Below are 13768 nucleotides of genomic sequence, written 5' to 3' on the forward strand. Positions count from 1 at the left end.
AGAAAATGCAGTCATATATCCAGCCTACTCCTTTTTAGCATGTTCCAAAGCAATTGCATTCTTCAAAAAGCTAAATTAGAGTAAACATTATAGTCAAAGGTCAGTTTTCTATTGCTTGTCCCTTTCAGCATCCTCAAAAAGAAGAGGCTTCATTAAGCCTTCATACATTCTGTCATGGCATTAGATCTTCATATGCTCATTGCATAACCCATACAGACCAAGTGCTTTTCCCTGATAGATTATGACCGAACATACACGCACCTTGAGTAAAGGTTATATACTTTCTATTTTTCTGCCTGATTCATCACCCTCCTCAGCAGAAAGGAGACTGGAAATAAAATCTATTTTAAATAAATCAATAAAAATAACCCCTCCAAGCCCTTTCATTTGCAGTCTGCTACTTATCAAAGTTTTCAGCTAAAAATCTTTTGCAAATATTCCCAAGTCATCTTTCTGTTCTTCAATTGACATCCACTTTCTAATAGATATCTTCTGTATATGACTTTCCAATGCACTTTTCTTGTTACAAATAAACTGAGGTAATCATAAAAGGAAAAGTAAAGGGGAGGGGGCATGTTGTCACGATGACGAGGGCATTGGGATGGAGCGCTCTGCGTGCATCAGTGTGTGTGTGTGTGTGTGTGTGTGTGTGTGTGTGTGTGTGTGTGTGTGTGTGTGTGTGTGTGTGTGTGTGTGTGTATTACTTTTTCATTTGGAGCAGGTACCTTTTTTAATGATTTTGCCTTTCCAAGTCTCTCAACATACTGAAGAAAAAGATTACCTTCAAGACCTACAATTTAAGTTTAATGTCAATGCAATGCTGCTATCTATTTAAGGGACTAATTTTCTCCCTTCAGTAGGGAGACTACATTGATCATATTGCATTTTTATCTATTTTCATAGGTGAAGTTACCTGATTTTCAAAGGCATTGAGGAAGAACTTATAAATATTGTCCCTACAATAACATGCACTTGTGAGTGTGTTTCACTGATGTATTGGAAAGCTCTTCTTCTGACCTTTGGGACCAGGCTTGAGTATCCATCACCTGCCTGTTTTATCCATGGGCACAGCAATCTGCTGAACAGATCCTTCACCCTCTGCATCAAGGGGTCTTTAACCAAATGAACTTGTAAACATAAGATCTTCAGTGCCAAGGATAGAAGCTGAAATACAAGGAACATGCTTTTTTTTTCTTCTGTATTTCTGAAAATTAGCCTCCGTCACACGGTAGTTAGATAAATCCAGTCAAAATTTCCGTAATTTTTTCCCTGGCAGTGGGGAATTCCTCTATACGCATGTGCACACACACACTTTTCCCATGAAAGATGTGGGGGATACTGGGAATCATGACTGAACACATCTGGCCAAACCAACAGGCTTTATAAAGGTGAATACCATATTGCAATCAAGACAGCGGACCCACAATGACTGCATCCACCTACCCTGTCCTAAAAACCCACGTTAAATGGACCAGCCTCTCCCCACTCACCTGAGGAAGAGCTCAGACAAGCTGCGGCAGTAACTGTTGTCTCACTAATAGTGTTGTCTTACTAAGCGTTGTCTCAGTCTCGGCCGGTCCCCTGCCCAGAGCACCAGTGAAATAAGCGTTAAATAGTCAGACTTAGATATTTAGGGTGCCAGTGGTTTCTTTGTAAAGCAACTCTGAGTTCAATGTTGCCAAAGCAGTCATTAAAACCAGATTCCACAGAAACAGGCTGACAGGGAGAGATTCCCAGTAGATTTTAGCATTAAAAAGGGCGACTATAGGAGTTGCGGTTTCCTGGCTATGTCACAATTTTATGTGCAGTTTGCTCTTAAGACTGTAACCCATACACAGCTACACACATATATATCCACAGCTATGTACTGAGAAAGAAAACTTTCCATTTCAGGAGAGCAAATCAGTTCCTAAACCCCTCAGCTGGCCTTCGCTCTAAACCAAGCTAAGCGAACCAGCGTCCTCCTTCACCTCCTGTTCACCAGTCAATTGCTAGGCAATCCCTCCACTTGATATGAAGCTGAGCCTCCCAACAGCATTAAGGTGTTGGGTAGCTCTCACGGGACTTACGCCCCATTTCCTCAGCTGAGAGCAGCGTGTACAGTCACCCCAAATTGCCAGAGCATCCTCGAGGACCTCAAGTGGGTTGTTGAACAGGTAGCTCTGGAGTCGCAGCTGCTGTCACACAATAACTGCGACCTGCAGCCCTCCACAGGGACCTCTGCTTCCACCCTGAAATGTGGTCTCCTCCAAGAGTGGAGTTGTGTAAAGCAACTGATTCTGTGCTCAGCTCTCTGGTGAGCACTTCATGACCTCTGCTTAGCCCTTGGGAAGTAAGATGCCCCCTGATTTGCACCCTCTACCTTTGTTATCCCTCTGCACACTGAAGAACCGCATGTCTGCTCTGTGAAGCAAAGCTCACAGCATCCCACACACCCTCTCCAGAATGGGGTCTTGCACAGAGAAGAGTTACACAACTCTATAGGAGCACACTCGGCATGCCACTTTCCTGGCTGCGTGGTCGCACTCCTCAACAGCCAACACTGCTTGGCAGACACACCATACTGCAGGGCAATGGTGTTCAGCAACAAGGATGGGGCCAGCTTTCCCAGGAAGACTGGCTTCCGCTCCAGTGAAGTGGTCAGATTTTCACACAGTGCACAGGAGCTCCCATTAAGAACGGAGCTCAGCACTTTAGGAAGTGCTTGAAAATTGAGCCTTACAGTTCGCTGTAAATGCTTTTACCCTGCAGTGGGTTTCCCTCTCGAGCAAAACCCATTTTGCCCTCTGACACTGCTTGTGGTCCCCGCATTTTGCTTTCCATTGCATTTCTTCAGGCTGATGGCAGGGGGAGCAAAATTTCTCACAGAACATTATTTGCTCAGTTTAATTACTGCTCGGTGTGTAAAGGTCAAGTAACACTGCTATTGTGTTTTGAAGTACAGATCTCAACTACCATAGCACTGAGTAGTCATTGGAACACGTCTATGAAAATGTTGGCTCTCTCCTTACACAAGGGATTTAAACATGAAGTTACAACTGAACTGTGTTCAAGTTCTGCAGCTTTTATGTTAACAGAGCTGTCCTTTTTAGCAAGATGAAGGTAAACAGATTTTCTAAAACAGAGAGCAATAAAGGGTAAAATTCAGAGAAATTACTATGACAGCAATGGAAAAGAGAGCTTATGCAGCCTAGTGACATTAGAAGAGAACCCTGTACTTCCAGGAATACAAGCTTCATCAGTATGAAGAGTAGGCAAGTTTATGTGAACTTAATATTATAGCCAAAAAACACAGTAGGATGAACAATTACTTTCAGATCTTTGAAGATACAATCACGGCACAAGCATTTGGTCTAATTAAATGGCTTTACACATGAGACATCCTAAGCAACATCAAGTGCTGGAGGGAATAGCATCCCTGCTGTGCATCTGGAAAACAGTCAGTTAAAAGAGAAAAGACGCTCCAATTCAAGGAAAGGATTATACTGAGCAAAGAACAGGGGATTAAAATAAATACACCATGTAATGGGTTTTTAATTCTACAACAAAAATACTTTCTTTTGTGTTTTTTGGCTATGCTATTTTTTCCCCCTCTGTCATTAAGTAGTCATGCTTTTACAGGATCTCCTCTGGTTACAGGCCAACAACTTTCATGGCTGTGGGATTTTCAATTCATTTTAGAGTTGTTTGTAGTATGATTTTGATTGAATTTCCTCCTCCTCTCCATAATTATGCCCTCCTGCCTTTTTTTTTTTTGGCTGGGTTAGTGTTCTGACAACTCAGTGGCTGAATCAGCCCCCTGAAGGGGTAGAGAAATAAAGACCTGGCCCAAAGCAAGAGGTGGGGGAGGAAGCAAGTAGTCAGGAAGAGAAAACAAAACCCTCCCATGGAAGCTGCACATCTTGGAAGTTGCAAGCTCTTACAACAGCTCAACCTGTAATGTGCTACTTCACCCGTAAAACTGGTGGAAAAGGTAAAGCAAAACAGAACACACCTTGGTGGTCGTCCCACACGATCAGCAAGAAGAGAGGAACTATCTGTGTGCCCCAGAGATAGAGGACAGTTCATCTTCCCCAGAAACTGCCCACGTGGCTGTATTTCCTTTTCTTTCTAACCTGCTGGGTTTCTCCTACGCTCAGAAACTTCAACTTCTGTAACCTTGTTGTAATCAGCTCTCTTTTTCCAGAAAAGGTAAAACATCTCTGCCAAGGTTCACTGACAGCTTTATATTCTGGAGGCACCTCTGTCAGGTCTTCAAAGAACAGAGGAAGCAGTCTCCTTCACACCAAAATGAAGAGTTTTGTCCTATGACTCCTCACCATTCACACTAGACAGATAATCAAGCATCCATAGGGTGCTGTCTTTTGCTCAGCTTGTCTTGTAAGATCTAACAAGATGCTCATAATAACACAGGGAGAACAAATGCAACTGATATAGAGGCATTTTATTAACATAAAGATGGCAGTAGGGGTGCCTAGGCATAGCTTTGTTGGTACTACCCATCTTCTATGCTACCTCTGACATTGCAGAGAGAACTATTTGATTTTTTTTTTTTTTTAAACTTTTGGAAACCAGTCCTATTCCCACAGACACTAACTTCGATGGAGAGGGGGTTCCGATATCAACGACAGCTTGCAAAGTGTCTGCCTGCTGGCATCTAACTGTGCTGAAATCCTTCCCTTCCTATTTCAGAGCACCCACCCAGCAGCAGAGGCCACAGGTAATGGCCAGAAATCCTCTGCGCTCAAGCTGGAACCAGCAGAACCAGACAACCAGAGCCGTGTTGTCTTAGCCTCAGCCATGCACGTAGCAAACGCTAAGCTGGAGGGTGGCATAAGCTGACCACCATGTAGGAGCAGTCTAGCCTGCAAGGCCATGAGGGTGAGCCATTGTTTGCTGCACACACAGGCATCGCACCTATACATAAAAGGGCTGAGTGGTTTAAACTCTACAGCAGCGGAAGACTTAATTGCTATTTACTGGCATCTGCCTTGGGGTAGGAATTCCATCTTTTCCCATTCACGTGAGGTTTCTGCCAAATCTGTGAATGGGCAGGAGAACCCAGTGAAAGCACAGAGCAACCTCCCACAGAGGAGCAGTCGGCACACTGATAACTGCTTTAACAGCAGCACAACAACCAACAACGGGGATGAAGCAGGGATTTAAATTGGTAACCACTGAAGGATGAAAGCTTGAAAGAGCTTACTGGAGCTGAAAATAACAAAGCATGTTTTGACTTGTAAGCAGAGAGAGGCAGGAAGAAAATACAGACTAGTAGAGCCCCATTTCACTAACCCCAAGTTCAGTCTTCTCTGGAGATCCATTTTCCTGCAGTTTCATAGTCCACAATACAGATTGAAAGGAAGGACACTTTAAATGAGAGAAAGGAACTGATCAGTCAGCGGTTTCAACAAGAAGCATGCAACCTATGAAGCTGCTGCATTGCCATTTAATAAACTGTTTTACAGTGGTATGATTCCCACACCTCACTCTACAACTCCTTGCTCTCATAATTACTCTTTACTTTTGTGTACCTGCAGTGCTGCAGGGGTCAGGATCCAGGCCTCGTGGAGCTCAACATTTCACAAGTTGCACAAGAGCAGGTCCCTCGAGGGCAGTGACTAAGCCTAAGCAGGGGATGCAACAAAGGGCACAACAGGACAGCATCAGTCAGCACGCTAAACAGCAGGATCTCCATAGCAGCATGCAAAGGCTAACAAGTTCCTAGGGGTGTGACAGATCTAAGAGATGAGGTGAAGGGGAAAGTACAGAGTCTGTTCTGCAATTTAGGAGGAACGGACCACGATGAGCAAATATCCATTATCCCTTCATTAACCATTGCCTGCAACTTTCTTAAGGGCTGAAATCCAAAGCCTGAATTCGAAACGCGCTGGCTAAACCGCCAGCCTCCTTCAGATTCCAGGCCAGCGACATCGTCCCCATACCGCGGGCTCCCAAGAAACAGGGACTACTTACTGACTGCCAGCAGCGTCTTGCCTCCTACCAAGTAACGGTAAGGAAGGTCCCCCTCTCTTTTAGGCCAAGCCCAGGCTTTAAGAGTTGACTGCTCTGACTGCGGCTTACAGCAGAGCTCCAGTTTCCCTAAAAATTGCAGAAGATTTCAAGGCAAGATGGGTCTCCGAGTCAATGATAACGTGGCTGACATGTTATTTTATGTCAGCTAGAGGCGGATCTGTCTAAGTATTATTGACCGAGTGTGGGATGAGCTAGTCACTAGAGGGGAACTGACACAGGCTGAAAGGGAGTAGGAAAAAAATCAGCATATTTGCAACTTCCATAGTCCTGCAGGAAAACCTTTTTCCTCAGCTTAAAGTCATTTCCATCTCCTGCACAGTTCTGTGTCTTCTCAGTCAGGCTGGATGTCCCAAAATAGCCAGTGTCGAGAAAATACCCTTCCCTCTCCAACCCTTGCTGGCCAGAAGAGTCCTGTCTTCCTAAGGGCAGAAAAAGCCTCATGCTGACACCTGTTCTTGAGGCCCCAAGATTTTTCTTCTCCTGTCCTTTTTATTTGAGGACAAAGATGTTGATACCAGCGGCAGTGCAAATTGCACAGACTTGAGCAGCCATGGATTAAGAGCACATGCCCACAAGGTTTTCGCCAGTTTTTGCACTGTCACAGCTGTCCCGTAACTCAGAGCCCTCAACAGAGCCGACCTCAGGGACCGCTCATCTTTCCCCCTCTGCAGACTCTCCTTCCCTGGCACTACTACATATGCGACACGAAATTTCCTTCCTCCCTGCTTGGGACTGTCAAGAGTGCATAGTGCCTGTGTTTTCTGAGAAATCAGACATACTGTGTTCAGACAGGATGAAAGCAACTCACACGACATGAAGGGGAAGGAAGAACCAGGGTTATAAGAGTAGTAAGCTCAGGTTAGAACTGTTAACTGTATAGCACTGTAGTAAGAAATAAAAATAAGGCAGGTCTCTAACCATAAATCACGAGCTCAGTGAGCTGGCAAGAAGCAAGTTCACTCCAGAAAGGACCACAGGTTTGCTGAGCCCATGCAAACTAAATTTGCCTTATAACAGCTAAAAACACAGTCAGGACCCTGCCAAATGCAAATTCCACATTTTGCCCAGCCAATTTCCAACACAGCTGCTGGTGGGCTTCACAGGCAGCCACGCTGGAGCCACACAAATACAGGCACAGCTTTGGAGCGCGTTGCCAGCCACAGCGCCACGAGGGCCCAGCCGGGACTAGCCCCAGGCACCTAGAGCAAAGGGCTCGCTCATGGTGCCAGCACGCAAAGCTGGTACAAACAGTGTACAGCCTCACTTGTCCCCTCAGCGACCAGCCCCCCGTGCTATCCACCTCTGCCCCGCCAGCCCTGCCAGCCTGGCCAAAGCCAATATCCCCAGGCAGCTGCTCCTCACAGGGCCACCGGCCCTGCAGAGCTGCCTTGCTGCCAGCACAGCCGCGCCAAAGCCCTACTGCTCCCAGGACAGCCTCACGGCTCTGCTTCCACCTTTTTCCATCACAGCACCGTACATCTTATGAGCTGAAGAGAGTTGGCTGCTCCTTCTCCGAGAAAGAGGCTGGTCCCTTCCCTCTATTTACCAGCGTCCTACAGACAGCAGTATGCCTGACACCAAGCAGCCTGCTGCTGCGCCAGTGTTGCCTGTTCTCTTCAACCCAGCTATTTTACACTCTTTTTCCAGGTGAGCAGCAGATGAGACGAAATCCAGCATGTCAAATGTAAGGTGACAGAGCAGAAAGGCTAACCTGCAAGGCTGGAGACGATGCTTCCACTAACATGAGCCATCTCTGCTGGCCACTGCTTTGAGCTACCCATCCCACATCAATAGCCCTGGGAACCAAGCTGCCCTTGCAGGAAACCCGCAGCACTTCTGACCAACCTGAGGGTGACTTCAGGCCTTGGCCTACCCATAGCTCTGGGAGCAAGGCCATTCCTCCTGCTCATCCCTGCGTGAGGGTTTGTTCTGTTTAGTTTTTCTTCCTCTTCCCCACTCATCTGTGTCTTTGTTATGTGGAAGATAGCAGCCACGACACACTTGCCTGTACTCTCCTACAGCTTTCAAGCACAAAGTGCTTTTGAATAAGTATGCAGATGAAGCTTCCACGATCTGAACTCCCTAATTAGAGGGCAAATTAGCAATACATCAGGACTGCATGTGTTACCAGGAAACTGCTGGTGATCCTCATAAAACCACAAAGAATGGTGCTGACATGGTAAGTTTTCAGTAAAAGGCAAGGCCCTAATGAAAGGGCCATGCAAAGGAAAAGGACCTGGCCCACCACTGCTGTGTAGAGCAGTTGAATGAAATTGTAATCAGCTGCTTTGATGGCAGCTGGTTGGCTGCCATCAAATGGCTTTGGATGGCTTTGATGGAACATGACACTGGTATTTCAAAGAATCCAAGGGAAGGAGAGCCAAGACAAATCCACCAGCAACTCATACTGAAAGATCAGAAACGCTGGCTGTTAAAATCAGGAAGGATATTTCTAAGTGTTTCTGGAACATACTGTGCAACCATGGCAGTGGCAATGACGTTCTCCAAAGGACAGGGGGTGTAGGCCACCGTTGCAGGGGAAAGGACACGCGTTTCCTTGAGTTCCTCAGGAGCCCCACTGTGGCCAACCCTCTGGAGCACCTGTAGCAATAAGAGTGCATCTATCAAGAAGTCAGTAGCAGTCAAACAACACAGCAAACCAAATATTGGATCAAATTATACTGCTGCATAAAAAGCCCAGAAACAGAAACTCAGCTTTGATCTTTGTACAGTGGGCACCAACATCTGTCGGAGTCCTTGGTTCCAACTGATCTCTGAACAGCCAGTGCTTCACAAATCAAGTCCAATACCTCTGAATGGAGAAGCATCTGGTACTAGTGTTCTCTCAGAAAAATCCCTTGTAAACCACAGAAAACGTATTTGCTCCTGCAGCAACCACCTTCCCCAACGCCACCTCTGCCAGGGAAAACTGCGCAGTCATCGAGCATCTATTCTCAACTACCAGCATCCCTCAGTGTCCTGACCTTGAGTGTCCAGACCCCAGGCCCAATTTGGTTTCTTACCAGAGCCTCAGCTAGCACTTTGGCTAGCACTTTGAAATTGTATGGCTGGGTCTTAGTCTCTCTGTCAACTGCAAAAGCAACATGGGTTTTCGTTTTCCTTCTGTTTGCTTTTATTTAAAGGACACATCACTCATGCAATCATTTTTGCATGGAGCACTGTACTGCTCAAGTGTCCCTGAACATACCTAGCTGCTTTGCTAGAGTTCACTCAAAATTATTTAAAAAAAAAAAAAAACCCACCAAACCACACATGTCAGACTAACCCCACAGTAATATATTTATTTTGCTATGAGGGAAAATGAAACATCTCAGCAAAATTTCAAGCTTTTCCCTAAAATTTTTTCAACTGCTATGGAAACTGTACTTGCTATTTAGACTTCCTCCTCACTTCAAAGTTTCCCATCAGCTGTATTGAAACATGGACCGTAGGATAAGACACCCCCTTGTGAAGCCTGGTTCATTATGCCGAGCAACACGTTCAATATCACTGCGAGCTTCCTGTTCAAAAACAAACTTGTCAGTCTGATCAATACCTCCTGCTGGTGTCTCACATGAGAGAGGCTAAAAAGCATTATGTATTAAATAAGGGGCATCTCTTCAAATACAAAGTATGCTCCTTTTCCAGGTCTACCTAGAGAAGATGCGAGTCTCGCTTTTCACATATCTGGCTGTTTCCTCTGCCAAAGCTTCTATGCTGACGAACTTTCGGGAGGCAGCAGAGTGAAAACAACATAAACAACATTCCCCCCCCCCCCCCAAACTGTGGTCTATCTGCCTAAGGAAAACGAATTTTAATTTAGAGATGGATTCCTAAATAGTTAGTTAACTACAGTCAGACATACCCTTTGAATTTTGGGTTGGTGTGACACCCAAGCTTCAATTCAAAACACACACGTCACATTTTTAAATGTGGCAGAGCCGATCTTTCTCCTTTCAGAAACCACATTTAAGAAATACTGGCACATACAATTCATACAGTGCTTCAAACTGGAATTTCAGGTTTTTCGCTATGTATTTTCTGCTATTATCTGTAAGAGCTCTGAATAGGTTAGCTCTTTGAAGCTGCTCCAAGCCCACCTAAGCCCTTTCAGACACTAAGCCAGACATGACCTAAGCGTTGCCTTTCAGGTGTTGACTTTATTCTACCTTGAAAGCAGGCACTGAGTCAACAGAAGGAAACCCATGGAAGATCCCTGGTTATTCCAGAAGAAGCTCAAGCAAGGTTACAAACCTTCGTGAACAGAAGCCAACAGAATCACATGCGTCTTCTCCTAAACAAAGCCTCACCAACTCTTTACAAACAGCAAAACGTCCCACCTCCAAAAGCTGTTTGCACATAGCTCGACAGAGTTTAGCACGACGGAGGAAAAAAGGTAAGAAAAATAGTAAGAGGCTGGCATCAAATCTAGTGTTTAAAGAGACTATTCCCAACTCCATCTGGAAATCAGAAAGCTCTGAGCTCCTTTTACTTGTCAGACTGAAAATCTCAGGGCACAGATATAAACAGTCTGCTCTCTGCTGCAAAGCTGGGAATCTACACATACCCACTCCTGCCGGCTAAACAGTTGTAATCACGTCTATGCTCCCTAGCAATAAAATTCAATTTTACATATCTCGTCCAAGAATATGCAATAAAAATCTATCTTATACACAGCTTAGTAGCAACATAATTTGACTTTATTGCCAAGCCAAGTATGTGAATGAAGGACAGAGTTACAGCAATGCATTCTGTTGAAGCCTCAATTTCTGAGACTTTTCAGGGTCAATTTATGTCTGATTGCTTTTAGTTCAGTTCTGATTTGATCCTATTCTTTCAATTCATTTTCTCCCGACTAGATGGAAGCATCTTTAGTTGTATTTTACATGGGAAACAAAACGTAAGGGCAAACCCTGCAGCTTTTTTTCCTGAGAAACATTCGACATTTGCACTTTCCCCCACGAAATAATTCTAAAACATCTTTGTGAAAGCTTCACGTTTAGACCATCTCTACTCCCACACTGGGAGAGAAACACAGAGGTCTAACAGGATTCAGCTGAAGGTGTGGTAAATTATACAACATGGAGAACGCTTGACTCCTGAAGTGATCTTTACCACATCTATTTACTTACAGGCAGTAGTAATGAAAGCAAACAGGTCTGGCAAAGGCCAGGAATTGCACTCATAATTCCCTACAGCTGTCATACATCCTTATGGCTCAGCCCTGTTTTCTGTGAAATGGCAGGTAAATTGTGACTCCGCTTCTAGCTATCGCAGCCAGGGAGCTAGCAGGACGGCACATGGTGCAGAGCTCCAGCCCCGGCTCCGCGATCACAACCGGCTGCTCCAGCCAAATGCTGGGGCGCAGCCGACCTTTCCTGAGACCTCAATTCTCCAGCGCCCCAAGGAAACTGGGGAGTGCGGCTCCACTTCGCAGGCAACTCGACCTTCCCTCCTTGGCCTCTGGCTTCCTTATGCTTGCGAGGAGAGCTTCAAGCAAGAGCAGACATCCCGCCCGCTTCAAGAGCCCTGTAAATAAGCAGGACGGCAAGCATGCTTCTGGCTTAGACCTCCCGTCATTCCATACGGGGCTATAGGCTTAAAGTGATTAACAAAACAGCCTTGCTGCCTTTTATCCTTTCCCAAACGCCCCTGTGGGTTTCATAGGCACACGTCTGGTAATTATTAAATAATAGGTTCTCGTAGACATAAGAAGTAAACATCAGCCAGCAGCTATTAAACCTCTACTTCTCCAGCTGCCATTCATCACATTCACTTTCTAGTCAGCCTGCGTGTTTGCACATTCAGCCCACATACCTGGGATACGGCTGCCCCTTTCTGCACACCAGAAAAGTGGGAAAAGAAGCCACAGCGCAGACGAGTTCCTGGACACAAACCAATCACAGCAGCACAGTGCTCCCTTGTCCCAGGCTGAGGATCCACCCACGGCACTTCAATCCCTCACCCCTTTGGAGGATATGGCCAGCTTCCCAGTAAATCTTACCAACGGTGCAGGAGACAGCCCTAATGGCTGCTTCCCTCTTGCTTGCTAGTGACTAAGGGGTCGTGCGTTCACTTGCCTGCAGCTGGATCAGAAGTATAATGCAAGCTCCTTCTCACATCTCTACTGGAAACTCCTTTCTGAGTGAGAGAGGAGGCTCTCACCCCTCCAGGTTAGCAGCGCATGAGCTGAACACCCACATTGCACGTACTATTCCTCCGCCATGATTCAGCAACCATCTAGTATGCCTGCAACACAAATAGAAGGAAGTTATGTTAAAAATAAACCCTCTCTTCTTATGTAGTAACTTTTGGCAGGAATATTGGCTAAGAAAGCTACTGGTGATAAAGACTGAAAAATTTAGGAAAACTAAGGCGTAAAGGAGATGAAATAAAGCGTCTTGTGACAAAAGGCTAGTTCCTACTGAAAGCCAGGTCACTCAGACATGGTTACTAGCAGCGCAGTCAGAACACACAACTCTTAACATACCGTAAAAGGCTACATTGATACCACTCAGCCTCTGTCAGGACACACCTGAACTTCACTGAAATAAGACTTGTTCCCTTTTTCTCCATTGTGCACGACCCCATACCCCAAACCTTTGTGGCCTTGCAATGATAAGAGGAGTCCCGGAACAGGTAGCATGCAAAAACGTCCTATCTGTCAGGACTCCCATCTGTGGGGCATCCCTGTTGCAGCACAGGGGCTTCCTCCTGCGTCATTACCCCATTCCCTGGCCAAGCAGCAGCGTGTGGTGGGGATGTGCCATGGGAGCACGGGGAGTAAGTTGTGTGCTTTGGGCAGACCGGGTACATCTGCTGAACGAAAAGGAAATCTCTATCCAATGCAGTAATTGCTGGGTACAATTAATTCATGCTGCATTGCACAGCACAGTGCAGTTGACCACAGTAGTACCTTCTGATCCTAAACACTTAAACTGTTATGGGCAACGCCCCTGGTCAAAAGGTAAGAGATTACATTTTTACATTCCTTAAGATCACCATTTTTAAAGTAAATTTATTCCCAGGATTGCAATCTGTCTGCTTTAAGCTATTAGCTGCCTTTGGGAGTTGTACCAATACAATTGTATAGACAGTACAGTAATTAGAAAGATTAATCAGTATAATTAGCAGTTAAATTGTGACTCAGTGATTGACCTGCACATCTCTCCTGCTCTCAGAACTTATTTACTTGTTAGAGATATAGATAGTTGTAAACAATTTGGAAGAGTTAAAAGACAACTTGCTAAGCTGATAATTTCCCTTCCCTTGCGTGCTTCTCTAGCACCCTTAATTTACCATTTAGGTGGCTGGCTGCATTCCTAGAGTCTGCATAGCCCCAGGGTTATTTCAATCTTCGGGACAGTCCTCAAGAGAAGATTGGAGGGCACTCACTGGCACAGGCTCACAGAGAAGAAACTGATGGCCCAGGGTGCCCCTTCCATATTCACCTTCCCTCCTCCTCACACGCTAAAAGGCAGGGGAATATGGTGACTGGCTTTGGACAAGTGGGCTCAAACGCTCACTAGGGATCGTTGGAACAGGCTCCAGGCGCCTGTGCCACCCCCTTTGCCAGGTGCTTGCTGGTGGCACCATTCGGCACAACGCCGGCCTCCACCTCAGCAGCACCAGCACAAGCTCCAAGGGCTCACCCTTTCTCACACCACTTCAAGGAAAGCTGCTCAGCGTTGTGCTGAGGTGCAAGGACATAGTAACCTCCATCAAAAACCCC

Source organism: Struthio camelus, chromosome 6 (assembly GCF_040807025.1).
Source record: "Struthio camelus isolate bStrCam1 chromosome 6, bStrCam1.hap1, whole genome shotgun sequence".
Classification (NCBI taxonomy): domain Eukaryota; kingdom Metazoa; phylum Chordata; class Aves; order Struthioniformes; family Struthionidae; genus Struthio; species Struthio camelus.